The following is a 9,226-nucleotide window of genomic DNA, read 5'->3' as shown; positions in this document are numbered from 1 at the left end:
CTCGCGAGAACGGCTTCTGTAGTTCCCGCGCCCCGCGAGAGCCGGGGGGTCCCGCGGCATGCCGGGATATGGAGTGAGTAGCGCCTTACCGCTCCGCGCCTGTGTGCCGCGCGCGCTGTCCCCTCAGAGCGGCTGGGTTACCGCTGTGTGTCGGCAGCCGCGCTGCTGTTTGTCACCCTGACCCTCTCAGGTGATGGCGGTGGAGAGCTACCGAGCTCTGCACAGTCGTGGGTGTCATAGAGAAGAGAATCGGAATCACACAATCGTTTTGTTTGAAAGATATCGAGTGAGACCGTTAACCAGGCGCTGCCATCCCGCCGCTAAACCGTGTTCCTCAGCACCGCATCTGCACATCTTTTAAATCCCTCCAGGAAAGATGACTCCACCACTGCCCTGGGCAGCCTGTTCCAGGTCTTGACAACCCTTTCAGTGAAAAAAACCCAAAACAACCAAACACCAAAACAGACAGCATCTAGTGAAAAGGTTATGTGGGGAATGTGACATTCTGGGAAGCGCCAAAGCAAAACAAACCACTGTTGAGAAAATTTCTCCTAGCACTGCTTTCAGATTGAAGCTTCATCTTTAATTAAAAGTTGCAGCTCCTACATTTTGTTGTGTAAAGGAGAGGAATAACTCAGGGGATATTTATATTGAAAGAAAATACTCTTTCGGATATAAGTGGGGATTAGAAGCCCCATGTGCTCTATCCTTCAATGCAGTATGAAGGATTACATTGCCCTGGAGTGTTTACAGTTTGAAGAACAAACAAACAAAAGGGTGGCAGAGAGATTACTTCAACTCTTTGTACTTTCACTGCAGAAGAACAAAGACAGAAAAGACAGATACTTACAATTCGAAAAACCCCCACATGTCTGATGAAAATAAGTGAGAAGAGAAATGCCTGGCACATAAAAGCAGCACAATGTTGTCAACCATTATGGGTAAGTTTAGACTTCCACCCATCTTTAAAGCTTTCTTTTCACTTTAATTATGTTAATGATTGTGAAATAACTCTTAAAACATTTAAGCACAGATTTTCAGGATGTAGAATCTGGGTAAGACTGTTTAAAAGTAGTCTAGTTTATAAACAGCTGAGGTGGAGCACAGAAACAAGAGATGTAGAGGAAGAATATCCATATTAGAGACTATAGGTAGTGGGGGATGAACAGAACACATTGTATATTTTTCTTAGAAAAACTCAATGAGATCTTGTTTGAAGGAGGATGAGAATATTACAGAGAAATCAAAGATGGCAAAGAAGGTAAGTGAAAGATGAAGAAAATGAGCTGGTTAGTCAAGAAAATAACAGCAGGGAAAGAAGGAAATTCCTTTGCTGTTAGCTTCTCCTGGGAAATTGTAATAATAGAAAATCTAAAGTGCAGAAAAGAGGCACAGGTTATAAGCCAAGGCTGACCTTAAACTAGAAGAGAAGAAATGAAACAAAACAATGAAATAAAGAATAAGAAATATCCCTCACAGCTCTCAGATGCAATGGTACCAGTTCTGAGCCAGGAAGACCATGATCCACAAATTACTAGAAATTATATGGGTATACAGAAGAAGTATTATTACGTGATTCTTTTCCTTTCATATTCTTTCTTGCATATTCTGTACTAGCCACTGTTTAACAGGTGTTGTCAAGTAGCTGGAACTGGGGGGAGTCTAAGAAAACCTGCAATACAGACAGTAAATAGGTTCAAAATCTCTACTTTGACTTCTTTAGTGTGACCCAATGGCTGTTCTTATGCTTATTTACTGAAAGATGTTTTTCAGGTAAAAAACCCAACACAGTATTTTCTTCCAGAGTGATATAACAGAAGAAACTTTGCTTCCTGTGGGCATTGCCCTGTTCTGCATTTCCTCAGTGCTCTTTTCATACCCCTGCCCAAGTGGCCAAGCAGCAGCACTTGCTGCAGCCTACCTGGGGCAATATATGTGCACACTGAGCATTTGGCTGTTTCCTCTTGGCCCTGAAAAAAACTAGCAATTTTTTATTATTATTTTAGAGGAAGGGCATGAATTTCGCTTTGTGTGTCTCCTTTTATTTTGCAGTTTGTCAGTTTTCTGTTGCTTCTGTAGCTACTGGACACCTGTAAGACAAAGAGGGAGAAGTGCATGATGTAGGGTGAATAGTGAGATAGGTACAGATCAAGCTGCTTCCTTAAGAAACCAGAGTTAAGCTGTATGGAATATTTAAAATGCAGTGTCTAGAGATCTACAACTTTTTATTGTTTTGCTTTTAATTGTTTTGTTAGAAACACAAGCATTTCTATGAAGTTTGGATATGCATGTATAACAAAGGAACTGATAATATGCTGTTGCAAGACATATTTCCTATAGATGCAAAGCTACTTCTAATTGTCTTGAAATTTCTCAACGCAATGCATTTAAAAGACCTTTTTTATTACACAAGTAATAATAAAAAGGTATTCTAAACAACTGACCAGCAAAATGCTGGCAGTTGAAGCAATTCTGTTCTGACACATTAAATTCTGTAAAACTCAGAAATGGGGAATTCTGCACATTTTTATTGTTGGCAATTTAGTTAGAAACACAGCAGCCATAATGAGATTGTAACAAGAGATACAACAGTTGTGAGGAAGAAGCAGCTATGGTATTGTTTTAGCCTACTGATAATTTCTTCTTTACAAGACTCTTGCATCTCAGGGTTAGCCAATACATTTGACTGTACTTTTTCTGAGATTTAACCTTAGTTCCTTTTGTTGTGAAATTACTGGCAGATTTTGAATTTGTATGGCATTTTAAAAGTTTTCCAGAAGCAGGTTTGAGCATCTTAATATAAAAAAATAGCACAATATTGTTCTTCCGATGGAAAATGTCAAAGTAGTTTGGGATACCAGTCACAAGCACTTGTATTTTATCCTCAGTGTACCAAGTGAATTTTAACAGAGAAAGGGAAGGCTAACAGTAAAACACCAGCCAGCTTTCTTTTTCTCTTAGGTAAAGGCTGTAAGTCTGGAAATAAGAGTCACATCCATATGGCTCATTCTATATGGCTAATCATATTCAGAATAAATAGATGGTCTTAGCTAGATCTGTAGCTGGTTGTGGTGGGTTAGAGGCAGACCCCCTCCCCACAACAACCATCCTCTGCTACCAAGAATGTGCTGGGTTGAGGCAGCCCCCTCTCCCCACCATGGGCAGAAATAAACACTCAAACAAATGGATTGCAAAAGTGATGAAAGTTTAAATAGGAAGCAGTGAATGTTTATAGACAGCCAGAAGCACAGTGACAAAGAAAGATCCCAAAGCAAACCCAGAGGCATCCCATCCCCACCTGAGGGTACACCCAAGACCCCCAGGGCTCCTTCTTCCCCCTCCCTCTGCTAGGCTAGTCTCAGCTGGCCAGGCCTGAGATTGCCCATCCCCCCGTGGCCTTGGGCCTAGCAGGCCCAAAGCCAGCAGACATCTCCCCCAGTTACCGGCTGACAGAGGAGGAAGAAAGAGGCAGTGCTAGACCCCGCACTGGATCTTATAGTGGTGCAAAGAATTATGGTAAGAAATACAATTTCCTGTGTCCACCCCTCTGGGTTGGACTTCTGGACAAAGGAAGTAAACACAGCGGGGGGGGCACCCAGCTCAAACTGCAACACTGGTGTAATCAATAAAGTGTGCAGTGCTGCTTGTTGCAGTAGGCAGCTCTGTCCTGAATGTCCAGTATTTCGTTGCTTTGATTGTTCTAGTCAGGACAACACCCATCACATGTTATCCAAATTCTTTGTTTCTCAAGAATTCAGATATTGTTTATTTCTTTGTGGGAATGGGTGGCATCTCCCAGGATCTCCTGCATTTCACCTTGGGGCTCAGTTTGCCAGCATCTCTGAGCTTGACTAACTTTATTATCTTGAGCTAGCATTATGGATGGTTTATTAATTCCCTAAGTATTCTGTGAGTTATCATTTATTATTCTCATTAGACCCTTTCTTTGAGAATATACAGAGGCTTGTCAGCTCTACAGTGTAATAAACACTTTACAAAGTGTTTATTTTGTATGCAAAATGAATATGAAGTGCTGTTCATTGCTGGGAATTAATACTTGCAGTGCAGTGAATTGAAGTTCAAAACCCACTGCAGCCTTACCTTGGAAGATAGTAAGGATTGATAGAACACATGTAGGTGGCAGAGCTGTGAGACAAACCCCACTGTAAATCTGAATCAAAACCTCCCTGAAATTATAATATTTCACATTGCTGCAGATCAGGGATGCAGCAATATTGTGCAAAGCATTTTGTCTCATTCAGTCTGAGATGCCCTTTGAGTGTTTTCCTCTTCTTATGCTCTTGGAAACATACTAATCTGGGGTACTGTCTTAGATCAGAGTACTAAACTCACTAGTACAATGAGGAAATAAAATGTGAGTAAAGTAAATGTAATGTTCAGCAGAACTGTCAAAAACAGAGTTCATACCAGAAAAAAAAACCCTTGTCCTCTCCAAAATTTGCAAAATTTGCTGCCAGTGGCAGAGAGGGCCTAGCTCTCCCTCCCCCACAGAAGAAGAAACCACGGCTAAACTCAGTTGGAGAAAGCAGACTATATTTACAAGCATATATAGGAAGCAGATTATACATAACACAATATATACAGGTATTTTACAATATACACGGAAATATACAGCAAAGAAACACAATCAGAAACCAGACCCCCAACAGAGGGGGCTTCCCCCTGTGCCCCCTTCACCCCTCTACCTCCCTTCTCCCCCAAAGAGGGTTAGAAAAAGAGACAAGGGTAGTTAGCGAGGCAGACGGAGGCCTAGGTACAAGGAATTAGTTCTTATCTGTTGGCCAGAAGCCCAGAAGCAATCCAGCCAGAAGCGAGAGCAGAGAAAGGAAAACTGAAGGAAAGTTCCAGCTGCTCTGGGTCTAAGACTTTACCTCCCCCTCAATCCGCCAATGAAATTAGTTTAGAATGCAAAATATTTTACAAACATTTAGCCAGAGTGCCCCTTCCTTAAAGGCACAGCCTCAAACGGTCACAGTCCACCCCTTCTAAACAATTTCATTGGTCGTTCGTACTGTCCATCCAATCTGGAACAATATTTACAATTCATGAGTAAAGCTCATAGTCCATTCCAGCTATACTCAGATGTAGAGGATTCAGAAGTCCAAAAAAGTCAGGAAATAAGAAAATGGAAAACAGTTTGTCTCTCCGCAGATGAAGCAAAGAAAAGGGAAACAGGACCACAGGGACTCTCAGTCGATTCAGGGCTCTCAGGGTTCTCAGGGTTCGTGCACCGTAGATTCCTCAGGGATTCTTCCTTTGGGCGCGATGTAGCTGTACAACAGTCTGAAATTAAACTCTTTCAGCTAAAGTTAAATTTCTTTGTGGGATACACTGAATTTCACCATTCTCTTGCATTACCCAATAAGTGTGACCCGGGCCTTCTGCTGAAACCACCCCTCGGACAGGTTTAGCCTCTCCTGAGGGCGGTCACAATAAACTGTCTCAAAAAATGGTTGTTGCCTCAAATATCTAAGATTCAGCTGGACAGGGGTTTGGGCCATATTATCTAGACCATGCTTTTCTCAAGAAAGTTTGAATCTTGAGTTCCAACAAAGGACCAGATCCCTGAGGTCCTGTTGAACCTGTCATTCTATGATTTTGTGTGCTGCATACAGAGAAAAATAGATACTGTGGTATGTGAAGAAGGGTTTAGAAGCTCGATATATGAAGTCACCTAAAATAATATTCCCTGACACTTTCATACAGGTCTGCCTTTTCAACTTGAAATTCTGCCAAACTTCAGTTGTGTGGGTTTAGAATTTTTGTATTGGATGTCTTCATCTGATGAAGGAACCTATGTCAGCTTGTATTTTCAAGTTTCAGTAGGGAGGTACCGTTTAAAAGATAATGAGGGAGCACAAAATACTTCCTAAAAATCTGCAACAAGAAAATAATATTTTTTGGCAGTATCTAATATAGACTTAATTTAAGAGGAAAATATAACATAAAGTATTAATTGTGGGAGCACAGTAAGTTATGCTAATAATGCAGTGGGAGAGGTCTGTGAAGAGGTTACTCTGACAAAAAAAAAAGGGTTATCAGTGAGAGTGAACAAAGTGTTATACATAATATAAAGACAGTGATTCTTACCCTCTTGTGCTACAGCTTCTCTGAGTACATTTGATTCATTAGATAAGAGCTGTCTTTATGTCATTTATGTAACCACTTACCAGGAGAGGTCTTGATTGACCTGCTAGTGCTTCTGATTTATGTACACTTGCTTCTATGCAGTTTTTCTGGAGGACATAGTCACTATTTTGGCATGATTCCACTTCCATTAAGATCAGTGGCAAAAGGGCAGGCCTTGAAACCACAGCAGTGATTGGGAATGCAGCAGTATATATCCTCCCAGGTATTCCAAGTTTACAGTATATACATATATATATATATATACACACACATACATATATATATAAATTTTAAATCAGATTTGAAATGACTTCCACTCTAGCTGAATATTGGTATTAATGCTCTTTTATTGAGTTTTGGGGCTTCAGATAAACTGATTCCATTTTCTAAGCTCTTCTTTAAACCTATCTGTCAAACTCTTTCTAAGATCTGATTCAGCAAGCAGTTCAGTTTGCCCTGAATATAGTCTTAGGCTAACATGAACTAGAAAACCCATAAAATTGTTTCTTCTTGGCTGAGAAGTACCATTCCAATAGCTACTTTAAAATGTCTAAAACAATATTAATGATTTTGTGACAAAAATATTAATTTAGTTTCACTTGTAATTGCTGTTCTATATTATTACCTTATCACTGCTGACCACAGAGTTCGACAGTGCTTGGGAGGTGATTCAGTACAGGGTTTTCCATAAGCCTGCAAAAAATGTTAGTTGAATAGCATTACCAATCATCAGAATGTTCTGTTCCCAGCACTCTGGAAAACTGAAAATATTGCACTTGTTTTCCATTAATGTTAGATGAGATTGAAATAGTTATTTTTTATCCAGCTGGAAAGTGCACTGGTTTAGAACAGCACTTGGACACTTAGTCAGTGTGAAAGGTTAGTGGTCAGACTTTGCTAACTGACTCTACCTTGTGAATGAGCAAGGTTGGTTGTTTTCTCTTGATCAGGCAGTTCTGTGTTTTCCAGATGCAGAGATGATATTTCAGCCCTTGGTGTAACCTCTGCATGTACAATGTCAATAATCAAACTGTCTAAGCATGTTTATTTGTGAGTTAAAATGAATGGAACAGTATTAGTATCTAAATATTCAACATTAGGATCTGGTTCAATGGAACAGTAATGATATTGAAACTGCTTTTATGGAATTGCAATAAGACAGTATCAGTTGTGTATTTTTCTCAGCAAACAAAGAGAAGGAAAATCAGGTTAAAGAGTAGCTGTCATTCTTGTTGCTGAGATCCTGTTTCTTAGGCACTCATCCTGCACAATCTAATGCTATGAGCAGTAATTTTTGTTTTCTAGTACGATAGTAGTTGTTTCACCACCAGCTTGTGGTCTGCTAGGTATATAAAACCAAACCCCTGCTACTAGGTTTTGTTTTCAGGCCAGGGTAATTTATGTAGGGAGGGAGAAGCAGCCTGAAATGTGACAGGACCATTCTCAAGATAAACCTGTCAAATGGGCAGTGGCTCTGTCAGCAGCTTTGGGGAAATTTTTTTTTCTCTCAGTTTTATTTTTATTTTTTTAGAGTAATTTTCTGTGGCTGTAATCTGTAGGTTTGTTATGGGGTTTGGGTTGGTGGTTTTTGTTTGTTTCACTGGTTTTGATTTTGTTTTTTTGGAAAGGTTGAGACCACTCTGTCTTTGTGATTTAATCTGCATAGTTACATGGTTTCTCTTTGCCCTGTTACTCAATTGACAATGGCAGGCTTTTATGGCACTTTGTAGCACTGAATGCATGTCTTTGTATTTGAAGCTTTTTCTTCACAATGACACAGTAACAAGTTATTTATGCAGGAGGGCAAGCAGTGGTGAGAGCTGTATGAAATGCTATCCTTGCTCTTTTTGCAATAATCACACATAAATAATGTATTGCCAGAGGCAAAAGGAACAATGTATTTATATATACATCCTATGTGAGCTCTGTTTTGTTTCCCCATTTGTAATAGAACCTGAATCACTAAGTTTTTCAGACATAGTCATGTATGTAATGCAACAGTATTGGTGTGTGCTATATACCCTCTTAATTTATAATAAAGACTGCAAGTTATCACAACCATCCCTGTCCATCATTTCAGATTTAAACTCAGACTGTAGCAGTTTATGCTTTTAGCTCTGAATATCTCTTTTTCTGTAGTTTGTCTTTCTGTCATTATGTAAATTGAACTTGCCATAAGATTTGCAGCATTTGGGTCTTATGGAAAAATTCCCTTTCAAAGGTGGAGTGTTCAAGCTAAATAAGTTTAGGCTTTTAATCCTAAAGGGTTTGGGCTCAACTGCTCTTAACGCTGCTGTTCCTGAAACTGCTAGCATTTTCTATTACATAGTCAGTTTCTCCCTGCCCTACTGTAACAATCACCCATATGTGATGTTATATTCTTTACATTTAGGCACATTAAATTCTCCTATAAAAAAAATAAATAGATATACACTATTTGCATATGGCTTTTCAAATTGGAATATTAAAATTCACTAGGAATTTAATCCTCTCAAAGTAAAAGCACTCGTAGGGTTGTGATATGGTTTAAACTGCACACATAATAGTTATATTCTCAAAACCAAAAAAGTGATAAGAGTGTTTCTCGGTTTATTATGAAAATTCAAAATTACAATAATCACAGTGTTTCTTGGTTTGAGTCCGTGGAGAGGACGGGAAACCACAGGGTATCCTCCTCAGCCGTGTGTTTAAAGAATTACCCACTAGATGGCGACTTGATTCTGGTAATCTCTTTTTTTCTTGATTGCTGTCTGGACCTGCGCCCCGGAAACTCTTTTCGTAAATCTGTCTGGAAAAGAATGCTGTTCATGTCTTTTTAAATGATAATTTTGAAGCCTGCTATTGAACTGTTGCTGCTTTTAACTCCAGCTTGTTTTGGGTCGGTTGTAGGTTGGTTTTTCATTTGCTGTCTTCTATTTTGTTCTTCAGTTATACTGATAATTTATTTGTCTTGAACAAAACTCCAGAAATCTTCTTGTGAACTACAATCAAGACAGGCGTTGTAGTTCCTGCTCCTTATTTATTAGTTTCTGCACTAATAAACTTCAGGTCTGTAGTCTGGTTATGCAGCTAACGT

Source organism: Dryobates pubescens, chromosome 13 (genome assembly GCF_014839835.1).
Source record: "Dryobates pubescens isolate bDryPub1 chromosome 13, bDryPub1.pri, whole genome shotgun sequence".
In the NCBI taxonomy this organism is placed as follows: domain Eukaryota; kingdom Metazoa; phylum Chordata; class Aves; order Piciformes; family Picidae; genus Dryobates; species Dryobates pubescens.
The sequence above is the reverse complement of the archived record's forward strand: the minus strand, read 5'-3'. Positions refer to the sequence as shown.